The sequence below is a fragment of the Chelonoidis abingdonii genome, chromosome 24, assembly GCF_003597395.2.
Source record: "Chelonoidis abingdonii isolate Lonesome George chromosome 24, CheloAbing_2.0, whole genome shotgun sequence".
NCBI classification, from domain to species: Eukaryota; Metazoa; Chordata; order Testudines; family Testudinidae; genus Chelonoidis; species Chelonoidis abingdonii.
In genome coordinates, this window is record NC_133792.1 from 24,986,479 (window position 1) to 25,007,683 (window position 21,205).

Consider the following 21,205-nt stretch of genomic DNA (forward strand, 5'->3'; position numbering starts at 1 on the left):
AATTCATTCTCAGTCTTCTTTCTCTGTCCTCTTTTTTAATGATTCCTAACATCCTGTTTTGCCAAATTTTTGGACCGGCCTTGTGCACTGCGTGGACATCTTCAGAGAACTATGCGCGATGACGCCCAGGTCTTTTTCCTGACTTGTTGTTAGCTAAATTAGCCCCATCATTTTATATGTATAATGGGGTATTTTCCATATGCTGCATTATGTACATTTATTCACATTAAATCAGTGCATAAAGTATTTGCAAACCAGATGAGTTTCACATATTTTCCCCTTTTTATCGGAAGAGAATTCCTTCCATTCAGGCTAGAAATATCAACAAACCAAAATATGTTTGTTCTTTCTCTGCAAACTCTTGGACGTATGGGCGAAGGAATGTTCTCCAGTGCTCAGTGTTGACATTCAAGACCCTGTGGGCTGTTCTCTAGCTGGTTCCTTCGCACTCAGGGGGTGCAGCGACTCCCCCTCCATTTGATTTCTGGAGGGGAGCCTCATTTCTGGCCAGTCAGCCAGGGGAGGGCTGGGGTAGAAAGGCTGATCTGAGGCCATGTGGCCCATTCTCCACGTGTCTTGCCCAGCATGCTTGTTTAGGGTTTGTTTGCTGGCTGACAGGGAATGTGGGAAGGGCATTATCTTCTTGCACAGTATCCATTTTTAAACACTTGTTATAGTTTCCTAGCCTTCGCAACTCTAGGTAAGGAGTTCCAACAAGTTGACTGTGCGCTGTGTGAAGAAGAACTTCTTTGTTTTAAACCTGTACCTATTAATTTTCATTTGGTACCCTAGTTCTTGTATTTATGCCGGAATAAGTAAATAAACTTTTCCTTATTCCTTTCTCTACATCACTCAATGATTTATATACACTCTATTCATATCCACCCCTTAGTCTTCCTTTTTCCAAGAATGAAAGGCTAGCCTCTTTCAATCTTTCCTTCGTATGGGACCCTTCTTCAACCCCTATCATTCTTAGTGCCCTTTTCTGAACTTTTCTTATGTGCATAGAATATCTTTTCTGAGGTGAGGAGACCACATCTGTACACAGTATTCGAGATGTGGGAGCGTTACCACGGTTTATATTAAGGGCATAATTCATTCTCAGTCTTCTTTCTCTGTCCTCTTTTTTAATGATTCCTAACATCCTGTTTTGCCAAATTTTTGGACCGGCCTTGTGCACTGCGTGGACATCTTCAGAGAACTATGCGCGATGACGCCCAGGTCTTTTTCCTGACTTGTTGTTAGCTAAATTAGCCCCATCATTTTATATGTATAATGGGGTATTTTCCATATGCTGCATTATGTACATTTATTCACATTAAATCAGTGCATAAAGTATTTGCAAACCAGATGAGTTTCACATATTTTCCCCTTTTTATCGGAAGAGAATTCCTTCCATTCAGGCTAGAAATATCAACAAACCAAAATATGTTTGTTCTTTCTCTGCAAACTCTTGGACGTATGGGCGAAGGAATGTTCTCCAGTGCTCAGTGTTGACATTCAAGACCCTGTGGGCTGTTCTCTAGCTGGTTCCTTCGCACTCAGGGGGTGCAGCGACTCCCCCTCCATTTGATTTCTGGAGGGGAGCCTCATTTCTGGCCAGTCAGCCAGGGGAGGGCTGGGGTAGAAAGGCTGATCTGAGGCCATGTGGCCCATTCTCCACGTGTCTTGCCCAGCATGCTTGTTTAGGGTTTGTTTGCTGGCTGACAGGGAATGTGGGAAGGGCATTATCTTCTTGCAATGGGACCCTCTTCAAACCCCTAATCATTTTAGTTGCCCTTTTCTGAACCTTTTCTAGTGCTAGAATATCTTTTCTGAGGTGAGGAGACCACATCTGTACACAGTATTCGAGATGTGGGCGTACCACGGATTTATATAAGGGCAATAATATATTCTCAGTCTTATTCTCTGTCCTCTTTTTAATGATTCCTAACATCCTGTTTGCTTTTTTGACCGCCTCTGTGCACTGCGTGGACATCTTCAGAGAACTATGCGCGATGACGCCAAGGTCTTTTTCCTGACTTGTTGTAGCTAAATTAGCCCCCATCATATTATATGTATAATTGGGGTTATTTTTTCCAATGTGCATTACTGTACATTTATTCACATTAAATCAGTGCATAAAAAGTATTTGCAAACCCAGAGTTCACATATTTTCCCCTTTTTATCGAAGAAGATTCCTTCCATTCAGGCTAGAAATATCAAACAAAACCAAAATATGTTTGTTCTTTCTCTGCAAATCTCTGGGACGTATGGAGAATGTTCTCCAGTGGCCTCAGGTTGACATTCAAGACCCTGTGGGCTGTTCTCTAGCTGGTTCCTCCGCCACTCAGGGGGTGCAGCGACATCCCCCTCCATTGCCATTTCTGGAGGAGAGCCTCATTTCTGCCAGTCAGCCAGGGAGGGGGCTGGGTAGAAAGGCTGATCTGAGGCCTGGCCCATCTCCACGCTGTCCTGCCCAGCATGCTGTGTAGGGTTTGTGCTGGCTGACAGGGAATGTGGGAAGGGCATTTCTTCTCTTGCAATTCCTGGGATCTTCCTTGGTTTTGGGCTCCTCTGAGCAGTGGGAGGGGGGCACTGGGATCCCAGCGGGAGCAGCTCCAAGGGAAACATGCCATTGCCACTCACAGCGACTGAGAGGAAAACACTGACAGGGAATTCCAGAAAATGTTTTGAAAATTCAATGTTTTATACATAGAACAGAGATAATTTCTGAAAAGTAAATATTAATTTAGCTGTCGGAGGCGTTGGGTTGAATCACGGCAGTTTCCCTTTAACCCTCTTAGAAATTGAAATGTTGATATCTGAGGAAGGCTACTGGAATGGGAAATGTCATGTGACACCTTGTAGCTTTTAGTTCAGTAACACCTGCCATGTGAACAAAGGGCAAGTAAGAGAGGATACAGAACTACAGCATATTTCCCCCCGACATCAGATTCATAGATGATTTTTGTGAGACTAACCTTCTTCCTTGGAAGCAAGCAGCTTGCTGCAGAAAAGGATGAAATAAAATGTAGGCATCTAAGACATCTGGGCACTTAAAGCTTTTTCTCTGATGTCTTCCAGTCCATGTGTATAGACGGGATAAAGACCCAAGAAACAAGTAAATATTCATTCTGCCTAGAGGCTGGTGTTTATGTCTGTTTACCCAAGGTGTGTTTTAGTATTGAAGATATTGTTGCAAAGCTTGTGAAGCGCAGAGATATGTCTGTGCTTTTTTCTCTGCCCCATCTTCCTTTCATCTGCTCCTCTGATGTATTGTAGGGAGAAAGCTACCCAGTCCAGCTTAGATCAGCTTTTGTTCTCATTAGAATTTAAAGTCTTTAAGTGTCTTGAGCAGGTGCCGGTAAAACTCCAACCATTCATTTGTTCCTGGTCAGTCTGCTCATGATTCATGCCATGGTGCCTGGGAAGAGCCTCCTTTGTGACTGGAACAAAACAATGCCTTTGTTTGAGCACTGAGATTGCTGCACCCACCAGAACTTAGTGTCATGCCAGGGCAGGAAAGAGTTAAAGAGAAAAATCTTGTAATAGCTAAAAACTATGGATTGAGCAAAATCTCCCTGTCAGCTTCTCTGTGATTTCGCTGAGAGACTTGGACATGCTGGCATCGGATTTACAAATTGAAAATCATTAATAATTCTAACCAGGCTGTGATAAATCTGAGATCAGTCTCGATGAACCTGGACACCATTTCATAAATCAAAAAGATTACTTAGGAATTTTTTAAAATCTGACGTCAAAATGTCATGGTTACTAATGGTTTTTGTAGATCTCTTACAGTGATATATCATTTATCTACGCTACATCTAAAATGTGACACCAGGGCACAACTGTGATGTCTTTAATATCATGAATACATTTTATCCCATAATAAAGGTATTAACAACTTCTTACTGTGACTTGTACTGGAAGTTCTGTGCCTGACTTAATGCTATAGTTCCCATATTAACCATTTCCCTGCAAACATTTGTGGACAAACTATTACTTGTTCCATATTCTTGCTTATTAAGTGGGGTTGGGGGGACTTGCTTAAGGAGCCATGAGCGATACTGCTGGCACCTAGTTATTTCACTTCATGACCCTCACCTGTCACAGTACTAAGTGCCTGGGTGGAAGGGGGTCCCCCCGTCCCAAACACACCTTTCCCTTTCCAGCTAAGGGTATAGGCCTAGATTTTTATTTCAGTTCCAAATGAGCTTTCTTTGCTTGACTGACAGCAATTGTTTGGTACCAATCCTGTGTCGGTCAGACGGGAGCAGGTGAGGTAGAACAGATACCTAATTGGCCAGTCATGATTGTAACCAAATGGCACAATCTCTGGATGGTTTTGTGGAAGTGGTACAGGCAGAGACTGTGTTTTTGTAAAGCGCTTGCCTTCCTTTTGCTGATTCTCTGGTTTTGTGTTGCTATCACGTATACATCTACGTAACAGTTGTAGAGAAAGGGGATTGTGTAGGGGGTGTTCCATTTTCACTGCCATTTCCTGTTGATGAGTTGCCGTCCAAGCTGGGTCACAGATATATGAGAGTGTTCCCAATAGGACAGCACAGGAACAGTAACGGTCTGCTGCCCTCCTCCTGAGACCCCACCACTAATTCCAACTGGTAAGGAAAGAGGCTGAAAATAGCATCTTGCTTTGCCTGCATGATTTGTGAATATACCCGGATGTTACTCAGCAAGCAGCCTGGATGAGTAGCAGGTGCAGAGAGCAGCAGAGTCTGAAATGAGAAGGTGTGACAGTGGGTCAGGGACTGATGGAGCCAGGGAGGGGCTTGCAGGGGGGGATGAAGCAGCTGCACAAAACACCATAAAGTTTTCTTTTGGGGTCTGAGCCTATAAGTAATTTTTCTGTGAAGTGAAAGGCAGATTTTCAGAGTCAAATACAGGGGACACCTTGGCAAGAGCAGGAATGTGGGAGAAGTCAACACATTTTCTTCCTCTTCCTGCCAGCAGGATCACGTTTCCAGCGGATCTGTAAGCACATTTTGGGAACTTGTTACAAGGGTTAAAGGGTGTCAGTACTGAGCATTACTGCCCCAACCCCAGCGTAGCACATCTGACAGCAGAACAGACACTGCGCAGAAGAGAGAGGGAATCCCAGAACAATGGACAGTGGATTCATGAACCATAGCGAGAAGCAGCAGAGGTCTGTCATGCTCTGGGCCACAAGGTGCAGCTACCCGTGTGAGAGTGGTATGCACTTCAGGCAGGTCTGTGCTCTGTCTCCCTTCCCCAGGTGTACCGTACCCCCAAGGTAGACAATGCCATGATGCACAATCTGATCATGACTGTGGCAGCTGTAGTTCAGCAGAGATCTAGTCATGGGGTAATTAAAGACCTGATAAAGACCCACAAACCATCTGCAGTGGTGTATGCCTGCCTGCATCCATGCGCAGTTTTCCAGTGGCCATGGCATCGCCCTAATGGGAAAGCCGTATCTAATGTAACAGGGCTGGAACCAGGACAGCACTGTAGACAGTATTCTAAAAACCTATGGAATTTAATAGAGAATCGATATCCATACGGAATGGGTTTGTTTGTTTTTTAAACGAACTACCCTATAGAATTCCAGAGCAGAGAAAATTTTACATTAAGTTCAGCAGAATGGTTCAAAAACCGGATAGGTGATCAACGTCTCTTAAATTCTGTAGGACTAATGCAAAAGCACTTCCAGCTGTAGGCCCTTACAGAAGGACTTTGTTTCTGCACTTCCTAGAAGTGTTTCAGATTTGCTGTGATTGCTTTCATTACAAAAAAGTGCCAATTTTTAGTCTGTGAGGTTTGAGTAGCCAAAACAATCCATCCTCAATCATTAAAATCTAGGCCTTCAAACTGCTAGTGGAACGCATGTCTGAAGATGAAATTTGCAGTTGTTGGTAAAAAAGAGTAAAATCAGGGAAAAACTTTCCCACAGCCCATTCTTCTGGCTCTCTGGAATCAAGCACAATTATTGCTTTGGACAATTAGATTTGGAGAGCAGGTACGTTACAAAATATATTTTCAGCAAACACTGACGACTATTTTTGGTCTAATATTGCACCCCAAATTAGCATCATTAAGGTAGTGGAAATGCAGCAGACAACAAAACACATGCTGTTTTGTCTGGAGGTAATAGTCCACACATTTGCAGAGTAACCATGATATGTCTTTGGACAATGCCATCAATTGAAACCTGAGGAACAAATTGTACCTCTTAACTATTGTTCAACATCAGAGAGGTCCCAACTCTGTGATCCTAACTTACCCTTGCCACACTGAATCTTATTCAGAGAGCAGGCCAAAAAAAGGTCAAATTTCAGCATTTTTTAATGAAAAAGAAATTAACCCCAGATCACAAGAAACCTCTTCCTACTCTGTTCATTTTTCTGTGTGTTCCTCATTTCAATTCTTTTCAGCTTAGCAGGTTGGGAAGACTGATAAGGTAATCAGGTGCTCACATGAGGGCCGTGCAACCGCTCGACATGTGAGCCTAGTGCTACCATGCTATTGACTTGAAATGGTAACTGGCTTCTGGAGTTTTTGCCATAAAATGCTGATTGTTGGAAAGAACTGGTCAACGGTTAAATTTGCAAGGAGTTAAACTCTTCCCACTGAATCACAAAGGTACTTCATGTTAGCAGTAACGGGCAGGGTTCAACCTCCCAGTATAGCTAAAAAGCTGTCAGAACCTAACAGGTAGCTTAGGAATTTAAAGCAAAGCTTTATGGGCAGAGATTACATTCAGAAGTGAACAAACTGTGTTACCGAGTCTATGCAAAGCAAGTGACAACATTTTAAAATCCTCCCTGCGCTTTGAAGGAAAATATATCTTTCTTTCTGCAAGGTCCCTATGAAAAATAGGGTTTTTATTTCCCCTTTTCATGCTAGGAAATTAATATTTGCCTTTAAAAGAGATTTCATAGAGGTTTGAGTTAGGTCATTAGCAGGCTCAGTGGGGAATAAAGAAGGGAGTGATTGAAATCTGCATAACTTTGTTACTCATTTGTGCCTTTGCTTTACAAGTAACATTTTTATTATGAAAATAATACTTTGGGGCTGGTAATTGTGTTGCCAGCCAGGATGGGGAGGTGAGAGAAGGGAAGCAGAACAGTGAAACCTACTATTTATGTCCCTGCTAGGTACAATTCCAGGCAGGTACGTTTGGTAAATCTCCTTGAGTTGTCCCCAAAGTCACCCTGAACTGCAGCAACTCTTATCTGCATTGAGAAATTCCCCCGGTTTTGCAGCTCAGCTCTTCTGGGGGCAGATGCCTTCTTGGCTCCAGCTGGTGGCTGGAGCCTGCCTGTTGGCCTGTTCCCCAGCACCACCAGCATCTCCGTGCCAAAACACCAGCCCCCTTGTTTGCAGGAGCTCTGGGGCTGCTCCTGGGATGGCTCTATTCTACTAGGTGTATTAAGGGGAAGCTAAAGTAAATGAATTGTGTGTTGGCAACATGGAGCAAGCCACGCAATAGCCCAAAGCATGCCATGCAAGTGACACCAGAAGGTAACCGCTGCACAGGTATGCACCTGTGCTCATCCCCTGCAGTGTATGCATTTGCAATCCATAGAGGAACCAGAATTGCTCACATGGATGACATGATCCTGCCAGATGCCGAACACCCTCCAGCACCACAGGAGCTGTGGGTGCTCAGCACCTCAGGCCTGGGCCCAGCCTCCCTCTCTTCCTGGTGAAATAACTCCTGGCAAAGGCAAGACCCGGACAGGTGAGGTGCAGCGGGCAGGGAAATGTGGGTGTTATGCTGGGGCTCGTCTGGAAGGGCTCTGCTCCACGGGGAAGGCAAATAACTCCACACCCTGTAGAAATACCACCAGTGCTGGTGGCACTTCTGTGTGCCAGGGACCAAGGCTGCTGGTTTCTAGTCTGTTTAACCCCCAACTGCCTGTGATTAAGATGCAAGCTGTAAAACCTTGGTGAGCTTGCAAGTCTTCTTAACAATTAGCATAGCACAGAGTAGATATAATCTGAAGTTGGCTTGTAAAATCTTTTGGAAGGATCATTAAGGGTATTTCATTATCTCCATATTGCCAAGGTCAGGCTGTCCATATATCCTCTTTAGTACTGCAATGGGAATATGCCGTGACTGTGGTATAATAGACCAGAAAATGTCCACACTGGGAATGATGGTAAATCAATAAAAACTCATCAATATAACTCCCCCTTTCCCCAGATACCACAAACAACCTCTGGTTTGTAATTTACTTATGTATCTTCACCTTTTTCCCAACATTTTTTACACCCACTTCTGAACTTTTTGTCTGTGTAAAATCTTTATGGGAGACAATATATATAAAGGGATAAAATGCTTTATTGAAAAGATTATTGATTTTTTTGGCTGAGCTGCTTGTGCAGCAGCTACATGCTGCATTCCCAGCCGGGCGATCTAAATCTGAGCGTGGACTTGGAAAGCCTGGGTGGGAGGGAAGCAGGTGCGGGTCTGTCAAAGTGCCATGAAAGCAGGGTACAGCACCACCCCCACATGCCACCTTGCAGAGATGTACTACACAGCTCTGCAGCTGGCATCCTGCATGGGTCTGAGATACGTGGAGCAAACCCTCACTATAGGTCCCTTCTGCAATGTAGAGGGAAAGGGAACAGCTCATAGACGGGGAAGAACCTTAAGCTGCTTTGGGTATTTACTGTTATCTTTAATACTGTAGCACAGAAGCTGTGCATTGTGCTGTCTGAAGGTAAAATGTATGAACAAACACTACACCTTCTTCAAAGAATTCCTGGTCTAAATCTGCACTTTCAAATACACTTATCCAAGCCCTTACCGCTTCAGGCGGTCGGGGTTGTTTGCACACCCCTTGGGATATTACAGTGGGCAGAGTGGCTGGGCACTAGCAGCTCCCTGTAGCGTTACTGGGAATTACACATGTGCTAACATCCCTTGGACAAAGGAGTGTTTGACAGGGCACATGGACTCATCACATAGTGTTTGGAATCCTTCCAAAGTTCTGCTCCCCAGGGAGCCCTGCAGTGTGGTCCCTGGCTCCTCTATATTTTTGCAATGGCGTTGTGGCATGCACAAGTGTGGGACCTTGCCCCCAAGATGTCTGACACTGCATGATACTCCTAGGTCAGCAGGAAATCGGGGATACCCTTAATGGCAGGCCCAGGATGGTGCACTCCCTCTTTTCTGATTTTAAAAATACTGTATCTGTTATGAACCAGCCACTGAAATAGAACCAATCCTGTTTTATTACAAACCCAAAGGTACAATGAGGTCTTGCAGATTATGCAAATTATGTGCAGCCCTCCAACTGCTGGCAGATTGCTGTGCGGGCCTTATATGTTTGCATGGCCTGTTCTGAATATTGGGTAGAGAACGTTAGCCCCCTGCACAGCGCTAGAGCCTGAAGCCCTGATAAATATTCCACAGAATATGAACAGCCTGTTCTCTCTTGCCACCGTGACCTTCCCTACAACATGTTAGAATGTATTTTTTTGCCAGCTACTGTATGTTTAACCCTGGGGGTGGTGGCCTTGGGGACTCTATTACCTGTCAGTATTGTTTTCCTGATGTCTGAGTTTACCCATAGCAAAGCTGCAGCATTAGAGGCTAAGCAGGGACAAGTAGCTGTATTTTCAAGAAGAGTAAAAGGGCCAAGTAGTGTCCGGAGGAAGCTCTGAATATGAAACTGAATCAGCAAAGCCCGAGACCAAACTGCCTTTGGTCCAAGAAGCCGAAACAAACATCAATCCAATAAAGCCAAGAAGTGCGACTCTTGCTCCTAATTTTCTTGGTTCCGCCTTGCTGTCCCCTCTAAAGCATTTTGCCTGGAGGCAGCAGCGCCACTGGCTGGCAGAGATGAGCTGCTCCCCATAAAGTGTGATGGGGTGTACAGTGCATGATTGAGGACAGAGGCGGCTGTACGCCCACTCAGAACGTCCTGGTGCTTTGGGACGGCTCACTCTAATAGGCTCCATTATTTGTATGGCAGAAGTGCCTCCTTTTTGCCTTGGCCTTTGTTTTTAATTTGTATAGTTGTCCATTTACAAATCTAACCAGGAAAAGAGGCAGCAGCATGGACTAGAGACAGACTGCAAACACTTACCAGCTATTGCCCCTGTTGTTAACCTCCCTCTGGGTAACTAGGTTATAAACCTGAGCCTGGAATGGCCAGGGCAGGCAAACCCTCGTGGAAGAAGCTAAAATAGGAGCGTGTGTTAGGGATGCGAGAGATGGAGTGAGTGTCTGGTAAAAGCATCACGGAGCGCTGGTCCTTCATAGGTGACTAGCCATTATTGATCTTGGCCAGTTGCTCCTGTTTAAGTTAGTATCTTCAGCAGTGCCAAGGTAGAGTGGATGCTTGCTAAGCCAGATGGCATCTCATTTCTGCACACTTTGAATGACCTTTTGTGATTGAAATTCTAAACAACAAAAGCTAGTTTCTGGGAAGAGTTCTGATGTAAACCTATTTCGTTTCTGCAAAGAAGTCTTTAGCTGTAATAGTCTGTCACGTTTGTATGAATACAAACTCCTCTAGTGGCACGGGTGCTTCATATATACTTCAGTCCCCACAGTCCTGGGGGGATATAAGTCGTCTCCGGAGGGGTGAGTGACTTTCACCACCTGAGAGTTTCATTAAGGCCACAGTGCAGCAAAATGTTTAACTGTTGCTTGACTTTAAGCACATGCTTAAATGCTTGGTTGAATCAGAGCCCCCCAGCCCTGGCTGTCATGACTAACTATTTGGGTGGTATGTCCAATGCACTTTGTGAAGAAATCGTTTGGAATGATAAAAACAAGAAAATGTTCTGATATGTACTCAGACATTTGCTGACCAACACTGATGTGGATTCTGCCTTCACTGCCAGTAGTTTCGCTTGTTCCACTCCAGCCTGGATCAGACACTATTTATTTCTAAAATACTAATAGGCTAAGAACTATTTTAAAAGGCAAATCGGAAACTAAGCAAAGTTCACGTGGTGGGGGATGCAGAGTAAAATCTTCTTTCGACTAGTGTTGTTCTTGGTATTGAAAATATTTTAAACAGGAAACTGCAAAATATGATTACTCCTAAACCACACAGCTGGAAAAAATTATTTTTGTGTGTCACATTTTTATAACTGCTACATAGCTAATAAAAGTGTAATAGAGTCACCATCATCTGAAGAAAAGATTTAATTTACTGCATTTACCAATCCAGTGGTGCTGTTTATTAAACTTTAAGGCGGTGCCTATTGAAGTGGGAAGGTCAGGCGTTATTGGGAGCTCTAAACCTTGCACCTCCATTTTCTGTTATTTCAAGCTGCATTACCTGCAAGGTGCAGGCTGCAGTACCTGACTATGTACAGACATGCCAGTTCCATGATGCTACTCAATATGCCTGCCCCATAATTTACCAGCTTTAACCCTCCTGTGAAATGACATCTATATAAATATTGTTAATAGCACTAACATAATGTTAAGTCAGGTTTTACTGGACTCCCTCATACACCCTTTGGATTTATTAGCTATAGGATTTGAAGTAAATTTTTATTAGCCCAAGTTAAACCCAGCCACCATGGGCCTGGCATTGGTTTTTTTTCTTCATCTTAGTGCAGTCCCACTCTTTTCACCACAGGGCCTCCCCCACATCAGACAAATGTCCTAGGATAAATCTTGCAGAATGAAATATTTATTAATTTTGCTAACCAATGTTGATCTCATAAATTACCAAGACTTTTTCATGAAAAGGTTATTAACATCCATGGCTGTATGTTAATGGTTTATTGACCAAGTATGGGATAATTAGACCCTAGGAGCACTGGCCATGGTGATCTATGAGAAGCAAATTTGGCCCTTATTACGCCAATGACCTATTTAATATTGTCTGATGAATTTAAGGTAGAATTGCAGTCAGATTTTTTTTTCAAGGAGCTGCCCTCCACTTGATGGATAAAAATACTCTTCTATAAAATCTATTGATCCAGAAACAATATTGCTAAAAAAACCCATTCAATTAATTTTTGTAACTGATGATCAATTGGCTAAATAAATATTAGACTGAGATACTGCCAGTAAACACTAGTAACCAGATATTTCCTTTGATTAACAAAACAATGATTCTTTTTCACCAGGGAACCTGCTTTTTATCCCAGTTTGCAAGAATTTAGACTCATTTGTACTCTGAAGGTTTATACTAATATTTAAAAAGAATTTAAACATTTGGCTCTGCTGCAGTTGTTTTGGGAACCAGTGTTTAGATGTGCTGCAAATGAGTGAGCTGTGTTTGGTTTAAGTTCCAGCACATGCTGTATATTTGAAAAGGGAAGACTAGCATTCTGGGCACTGATCAGGGAGATCCTTTCTTCTGGTATTTAAAATCAAATTAAACAAATTGGATTCCTTTTCTCTGTCTCTCTTTGATTCTCTTTATTTTATCTGTAAAGTGCTCTGGCTATCTGCTCGCCTTTGGTGAAATGCGCAGGTCTGAATGCTGCTTCCAAATTGGCTGGCAAGATATTTGTGAATAAGAAATCTCTCATCTCATTCAGCAAACTAATTTGTACTCAGATTCCTTTCTACAGAGAGGTTTTGGTAGGGCATTATATACTCTGAATTGTAAAAGGCATGTCTCAATTGCTGGTATTTAAATTATTTATCCTTATAGCTCCAAGCAAATGCAATTTAAGCAATGACACAAATTTGAGTGGGACCTGACTATTATTACAACCTGTCCCTCAGTTACAGGAAAGCTGAGCCACAGAGCACTGCGTGAGCCCTGCTTCATGGGATGCAGTCCAGTCCAACCACTGCGCTGGTAATTATTGAGCCCTGCTTCGAAACTACGTTTTTGGCTGTTTGGTTCCCTCATTTGCAATCCAGAAAACATCAGACATGAAGAAAGAATTATCTGTCAGGGCATTGTAAAGATCCAGCAGCAAAACCGATATGGCAGAGAGAAGAGATTCCTCCCATAAAATACGTAAGGATCTATATAATATGAACAGCAACATGCTTATCCTGTTCAGCAGGACATTAGGGTCTTAAGCAACTATTAATGGTTTTTAAGACTTTTTCTTGCAAGATCCAACTACTTCACATCTCGGTGTTGCAGGCATTATTGTGTATCCTAAGATAGAAAGATTCTTACTTGTGAAAAACAATGTTACAGATTTTTAAAAACTAAAATACTGGACGCAATAGGAAACCAAACTAATAATTGCAGTCACTGTGGGATTGAGACAGAGAAACTGATTTCCTGTGTAAGAATACGCAGCTCTCCCGGATAAGGGAACATTAACCTGCACCCCAGTGTTGGGTTCCTCACCTAGCCTGAGTCAGCAAAGCACTGAAGCCCATGCTTAACTTTCAGCAAAGCTCTTAAATGTGTGCTTTATTTGGACCCTGGGTTTTAGAATGTGTATGTCTGCAGATAAGGTAAATCCAGAGAAAATGTGGCATTCTGAGGGTAAACAGCTAACTATTTCCTTAACAGCAAGTGCAGCTCTTCACCAAAGCTACTGCCCTCTAGCTCTGTTGGTCAATGTGTAGAGGCATTATCCCTGATGGACAGAACTGGGCCAGCCAAAGTCCCTAGCGTCAACACAGCTATACCAGCAAAACTGCTCTTTTACTTTGTTCAGAGCAGGTGGAATAAGCTGTCCCAGTAAAAGCACAGCTTTCCTAGTACACTATAAGCTGCAGCCACACGAGGAGGACTTTGCTGATACAGCATCCCAGGATAGCTATACTGGTAAAACAGTCTTAGCACAGACATTACCTGAGAGATTGTACAGAAAGAGACAGTGGAAAGTCTTGGAAGGTGAAATATGAAGCCTTAACTAGCCTACAAATCTGTCCCAGAACAGCCTGGGAAAGAGGCAGAATTAGCAAGGAGGGAAGGGTAGTGTAGTGTAATAGGGTGGTTACCCTGCTCCTGCCCTAAAGGGCTTAAACCAGCCCTGGGAGGGGGCTGTGGCTGGAGAAAGCAGCTCTAAAAGGCTGGGCTGATTTGGGGAAGTGGCTGCAGCTGGGGCCATGCCCCAAACAGACTCAGCAGGCTCTATAAAGGCAGAGAAGCCCGGTAGCCAACAGTCTCCCTCTGCCTTTAGAGGGAGAAGGGCCTGACTGTAGGGGGTTAGAGACAGAGTGACTGAGGGGAGCAGGGCTGGGGAAAGGCAGAGGAGCTAGGAAGCTCTAGCCTGGAAAGCCCCAGGCTGCGGCCTAGCAGAAGGCCAAGAGGTACTAGGGGTTGCAGAGGGCAGCCCAGGGGTAGGCCAAGGCAGCAGGTCCAAACCCAACCTTGCCAGTGATGAGTAGGCTGACACTGCAGTCTGCCCCAGGGTGTGGGGCTAGACAATGACTGGCAGTAGCCTTATACTGAGGCAAGGTGGGGTTAGTGGGTGGGGGGTTCCCTGGGTAGGGGAGACCTGAAGACTGAGGGGATTACTGCTAGGGAGCAGGACCCCAGATACAAGGGCACTGGATCCAGGAGGGACATGGGGGCCAGAGGACCCATGGATCACCAGCCTGCAGAGGGTGCTTTGGAGCTGGAATGAGCTAATTCCCAGAAGTCACCACTAGCAGGAGGTGCTGCAGGGGTGAGTCTGCACCTGTACAGGCAGTGACAGAATGAGAACAAGTATTGGAAAGCCACAATGTGTAAGAGCAAAGTTAATGTTACCATTGAAGAGAAATGGATTTTGTTTCTAGTAACACTTAGGCCTTCTATGGCCCTTTGAAAGTATAAGGGCTGATATAAGCATTCTTGGCTAATTACTAATGGGCAGCTGAGGTTCAGTGGCTTGTCAGGAATGCAGAGGGAGTCAGGGCTAGATTTCAGAAAGTATTTAGGAAAGGGAAGATGCATGTAAACACCTTGTGGGATGTTCAGACACATCTCTGAAAATCCCACTGGATGCCTATGGCACCTAAATACCTTCTCAAATAGGGGCCGAGGCCCAGCTTTTTAAAGGTATTTAGGCATTGCTCCACTCAGCATTGCAGGACCTAGGGTGGGTTCACAAGGTACTTGGATGCCCAACTCCTGTTGATTTCAATGGGTATCTTTGGGAATGCCCCCCCAAAACAGTCACTTTTACAAATGGCCAGGATTAAACCTTAGAAGTTTCCAGTTCCCTGTCTGCTGCTCACATCTCTAGACTGCTGCCAAAACTGACCTAACATTATCAATGTCTTGCTTGATTTCTAAAGCCTAATTCCCTCCAATGCATTGTATTATTCACCAGTGGAGTCACAGATTTAAAATTACATTTAAAAACCCCGAACAAATTAAACCTAAATGTTCTTTTCAAAGCCTCTTTTGTGAAGAGAGAACATTTGGTGTAGCTTTGCTGTACTCTAGCTAAGTCTCTGTCACCTGTTTGCAAGATAGAAGATCACCTGGCTGTATCCTGAGTCTGAAACTGCATAAGATTCCCTAAACCTGCTTATCTATGCTAGCCAAGGCATGCTGCTTTGTAATACCTGTGTTGCCCCAAATGTGCACCTTCTCCAAGCAGGGTGCAAGGGAATAAAGATGCAGATTTTTAGCCTCTGTAGTAGACATTCAATCCCATATTTTTTTCTCTATGTAGGAAAAAAAGTCCCTAAGGAAGCATATTAAATTTGGGCTTTAATGAAACATTCAGGGAATGTTTGGCTAGAATACGGTGTGTAGAAGAAATAAGATCAGCTCAAGTGTTTTAAGGCTGATTGATGCTTGGGGTCCCCCCACCTGTAATCTGAAGTGAAAGAAAAAATAAAACAGGAACCAGACACTCAATTAAAGTAATTTATTTCCTTGCCTGTAGTCTCTGATCAGGTCCTGCCTGTGCAGGGAGACCTCACTCTGATACAGTCTTTCATGGGTTCTTTTCCATCTCGTTCTGGGGAGAGTTTGGAGGCAGATGAACTGTATTTCATCGGAGCTAAGAGGAAATTCAAAGTGAAGTTCAGGAAGTTGCTGTAAATGAGGAAAAAAATTCCCCCAAACCCCTCTTCATTCTAGCTTAATGTATCAGCCAAATCAGGAAATGGCCATAGCAGAAATATTGTTTTTAATCATTCGAGAAAGAAACAGCTGTAGCTTTTGTTGGAACAGTGACCCCCAATGGCAAGAAAGACATGAGCATACAGCAGGAGACAGAGAACGAATGCTCTTGCTATAAGAATGGGAGGAGGTGAGAGAGCACACTTCTCTTGCTCTTAGGCACTCTCTGCAGTAGACTTTCAGGGGATACAATTTTTGTCGCGTGTTTGTTAGTAAGTCCACTCCAAACTCCCGTTTCCAGGCTTTGGAAAGCAGCTGTAAAAAGTCTCTCCCGAAAAGACACTTACATGTTTTATCTCTTTGTAATTTTATCATTCAAAAGCAGAGAGCTTGCAGACTGTTTGCTTTGTGTCTCTTTGAAAATGAAAAGTCTCTTCTTTACACTGCACAGAATTTTGCAGACTTTGAATCCATGGTGCACTGAACTGTTTTGCTTAGTAAGCAAATGAAATGCATCCTTGTCATCAACAAGTTCCTGATGCTTGCTGGAAAATATAATAAAGTTCAGGTGGTGCACAGAATCTTGCGGGAATTTTTGGAAAGGGATGCAGGAAGATGCTGTCCAACAGACTGAGAATTGCCAAATCCCTGTAAGCTTAGCTGCCCTGTTTTTCTTCTCTCTTCCACGAAGCGGTGGCTTGACGGCCCCATAGATTAAAGTCCTTCATTTGTCCCCAGCACACGTGGACCATGGATAGTGGCAAGTCTAGCTTCCCCAGCCCTGACATGAAGGGATATCTCTAAGAGTGTATCACTTATTTTCTGTGCCCAACCAGTGCTTGGACTAGTCACTGAGACCCTTCTAAGGGACACCAGTTAGTGTCAGCTGTGATGGAGAGCTTTTTGACATGCCCTCTAGGTCCTGGACTGAGAATGAGCAACTTATTTCTTGTGCTGTAGGCCGCTGACCCACACCACCCTCTGGTGGAATCAACTCTTTGGCCATAGTAGCAAATTGGAATCAGTGACCTAGCTAAGAAGCTCTGTAGTGTCTCATCCCTCTCCTGGGGCATCTTTCTAGCATCCCTTACCAGGCTTTGCAGTTTCAGTAGGAATTTTGGCAACATTTATTTTAGTTTTATCATAATTAAAATAAACCCACCAAATCACAAGGGTGAAAAGTTCTTCTGTTAATAGAACTGAGGTTTCCTTTAACCCCAGTAAAAGCAAGGGAATCCAGAATTTGTACTGACAGCTGGTCTGAAACCCACACTGGCAAACCTAGGATAGAGAACCTTGCCTGAGCAGGGCACACAGCCATGCCAGATACATGGGCACCAGGAGGAAGAATGAAAGATCAAAGGTCAACCCCGCCTCAAATTTCTCCACTCCGGAGAGCTTAGGGTGTAAAATATTTGACTTTGAGGCTCAAACTCTCTTGAATCCATCTTGGCCTTTTGCTTGTGAACCAGCTGGTTGGCAGAGTTTGTCCCCTTCTGCTTGCTTTTCATTAACTCCAAGCGGGGCTGTTTTAGCAAGATCTGGATCTCTGGGAGAATCCAAGGTTGCAGCTCACTGGTGCCTTTGCAGCTGGCCTTTTCCAGCAAACATGGCCTGAACTCCAGAGAGCTGATGGGTTTTCTTTCTTCTTCTCCCCATTTCTTCCATCAGACTTGTTCCCTCTGCCTCCATCTCTGAGTCTTCCCAGCCTGGGTAAAGGAACGGAAAACTGCCTTTTCCAGGATGGGCTTTAGCCATTAACAACTGTGCACCCTAGTGATGCCTGGGATGCCTGGGCCTAAGAACCAAATCTGCAATTCCAGGACTTTTTGGTCTAGCAGGTTGGAATCCCAGCAGGGGTGATTTGCGCTCTTTGTTCTCCAGCGAAGAGTTGCAGAGTTCCATGCAGGAATCCTTTGGATGAGCCCTTACACACTGTGTGCTGTGGGGATACTCAATGTTCCTTGGCACTTCTCTTAAGAGTAGGACATTGCCCCCAGTGCCTTTGTGCACATCTCTCTCTCTGAGACCTCGATGTGCTGGCAGAGACTGCTCACCACCAGGAGAGGCTGGATTTTACTGGTGCAATTTCTCCTGTGCTTTAAGTGGTTGCTGCCTCCCAGGATAGAACCAAAGGATGTCCAGAGGGGATTGAGGGGCATTGGGGAAGGAGCTCCTACCCAGGCAGAAGGGAAAAAAGAGTAGCTGTAGATCAGACTGACATCTAAGCCACTCCCCCAGTGTCTGGTGGAAACATCTGGGCTTATGTGTGCGTAGGTGTAGGAATTAAACGCTTTAGTGATTTTGATAAGCTATGCAGGCGTCAGGGGGAATACGAACATGAGAAACAAAGCAGGACACAAATAACCAGTCTATTAGCTACAATGGTACAGACTAATTCTTAAAGTAAAAGTCAGGCCTACACACTGAATGCTGGGGTACAGCTGGTACCTCCACAGTGCTGTAGGTGAGTGGTACCCAACAGCTGCAAGAATAGATGCCATTTTGCCGCTAGTATGGGAGGGGCTTTGCTAATTGCTGTGTTAAGACCCTGAGCATCCTCAGTGTGAACTAGATGTTTCAGAAACCTGAGCAGACTCAGGCTGAACTGGCTGCTTATGCTGTTAATAAGATGGCCTGTCCCTCTGATTCCTGAGTGTTTAAACAATACAATACATTCAGCCAGTAGCTGTGTTCTGCCGAGTGCCCAGGATCAGGAATATTCAACACTGCAGCTGGTGTGCTCCACAGGGTGGGACCAGGTCTGGGCGACCTGCAGTCCCTGGCGCATCTTGTCTTGTGAGCTGCAGTGTCGTAGCACATTTCCACTGCTTAATGGGGGAATGGAGGTGACTGGGAGGCAGGGGAGAATTCTTGTTAAGAATAAAATAAAATAAAATAAATTTCTAATGGCTGCAGAAGCATCCATCTAAAGGTTGTATTTTTCTGTCTTTGTAGTACTAGAACGTGAAGTGCATGACATGGTAGGTGCAAGGAATTTGTTTACTTTCTGGTCAGTACTCATAGTCTTGTGGTTGAATGGTTTGTATATCCTGACAGAATGTCATCCAGTTGGGCTTTGATTTTGCAAATAATCCACCTCCAGCTATGAATGTTCTCACTCCCAGATAGCCTTAACTTTTGTACAGCCATAGGGCATGGAATGATTTCATGATGGTTAAGGGGAGATGAAAAGCATTCTTCCCCCCTGTTTTTAAAAGTAAACAAAGTTTAAGAATTTCCACTGCTCATGTGAAAAAACATTGACGGTCAGTAGGTACTAAATAATTAACCAGGAATCAGTACAGGAAGGGCCAAGGGACTGTAAGCGTTCTCTTCTCATAAAGATTATTTATACCTTAAGAATGTATTTAGAAATATGAACTCTGTAAAGAACAGCTATTTGACTCTATCTTGTTAAACTCATACATTCAGTTGATCTGAAGTCTATATCACTGAAGTCAGCTGGAACTAAATGTTTTGATAGCTAAAAAATGGTTCATTGAAGAAAATTCTGAAATAATGGGACTAATAAGTTGCCAAGAGAACTGTTTTCTTGGGTCTAAGTGAAATTAACATAAAGCCTGGAGAAGAAAATTTGTTGACCCACATCTTGAATTCTTGCTTAGTCAAACTGTGCAACCAAATGAATGATATAACCGAACATATCTATAAAATAAGATGATTAGTGATATCGGTATCTTACATAACCCATGTCCAGCCTTATATCAAATTAATTTATAACTGATTTTGGTGATGAGCACACACGGATTCTCCCATGGTGTGAAATTCAATAACTTGCCTTCCTCTTTGGAATCCATAATTCTATTATTTGAGACCCTTCGTTGTTACAGATAGCACATTTTGAGTGATATTATTTATGCCGTTTCATCTTGTCACTTAGATTCTGGCTCAAGTTCATTAATGTATTGTGCTCCTCTCTGTACAAGAGGCTGCAGCGAGAGCAATTGATTTTAAGTCCAGATAATGATAGATGATATCACACATGTTTACTGCCCCAACACTGTGGACTAGATGCTAATGCTACAGAGATAAACATGTCATTTTATGCAATTAAACACTTACTGTAGAGCAGGTAATGATTTGGTGAGCTTGGCACATGCATGCAACAGCTTTTAATCTTATTAAGAGGAGCAGGACAACATCACAAGTGATAAAGATGTACCCAAGCCATATCAATAAAATAAACTTTCAGCAGGCGGGTTTATTCCATTTTGATAGAATGAAGTCTAGAGATTTGAAGGATTTTAGATACCTTCCTGCCAACCTCTCAGCTCATGGAGAGCTGATCTAGAACCTGGGATGGTTACCAGATTGAAATAAGAAAGAACCAGCCTGCAATAAACAAAGCATACACAATTCCCATGTACCTCTGAGCTTCTTGCCTTCATCTGGAAGTGGAAGCAGAAGTAGTACGCAGAGGCTGTTCTTGGGATTTCTAACAAGATCTGCTCCCCGAAGGTACAACACACCCCAAGTAAGCATCAAAGCCTCTACGCCATTGCCTTCACCACTCCTCTCTTGCTTTCCTCATTGCTAGTGTTGGGTTTCCATCCATGTAAAGGGGACAGTTAATACTTCTGCACCCCTGCAGTTTTGTTCCATACGTACCTTGCTAAACCAAAGGAATGAATACAACTGTCTTTTAAGACTGAGTGGCTTGACTTCTAATGGCACATTCCAGAATCTCAGACATAGCCCTGAATCTGTGAGATCCCCTCTGAAGTCCTCCACAGGTCAGCAGTCATCTGCTGGTGTCTTTAAGTCTGTTACATGTGTAGGAGCCTTTCACTCAAACACTAGACTAGATACATTTGCAATGGCCAGGAAGTCTCTTCCAGTTTGCCTCGCCTCCACAGATGCAGCCGCAAATTGTTGTCTCATTGCAGAATAGTCAATATTTCCCAGCCTTGACAGATTAGCCGAAGTAATCATAGATTTTATGTGCTACAATTAACATATCTTCTCTTTATAGCTATTGCACAGGAATTGGTCTGTGATGAGCAAGGTCAAGCTGTGTGCCAAGCCAGCTCCATCCTTTAGGGAATGTGCCATGTTTGGACCTGCCTTACAGGAGAAAACCAGAGCTATGCGGCATGGTGTAGATTGCCACGTATTCGCAGGGGCAAAAGAAAATGCAGGCCTGTTATTTACCAGGCTGCACGTGGCAACAGACTATATAGGTAAGAGATGCAAGGGGAGTATGGGTCACGAGGCAAACTGCAGACACACACACAACTAAAATTAATCAATTT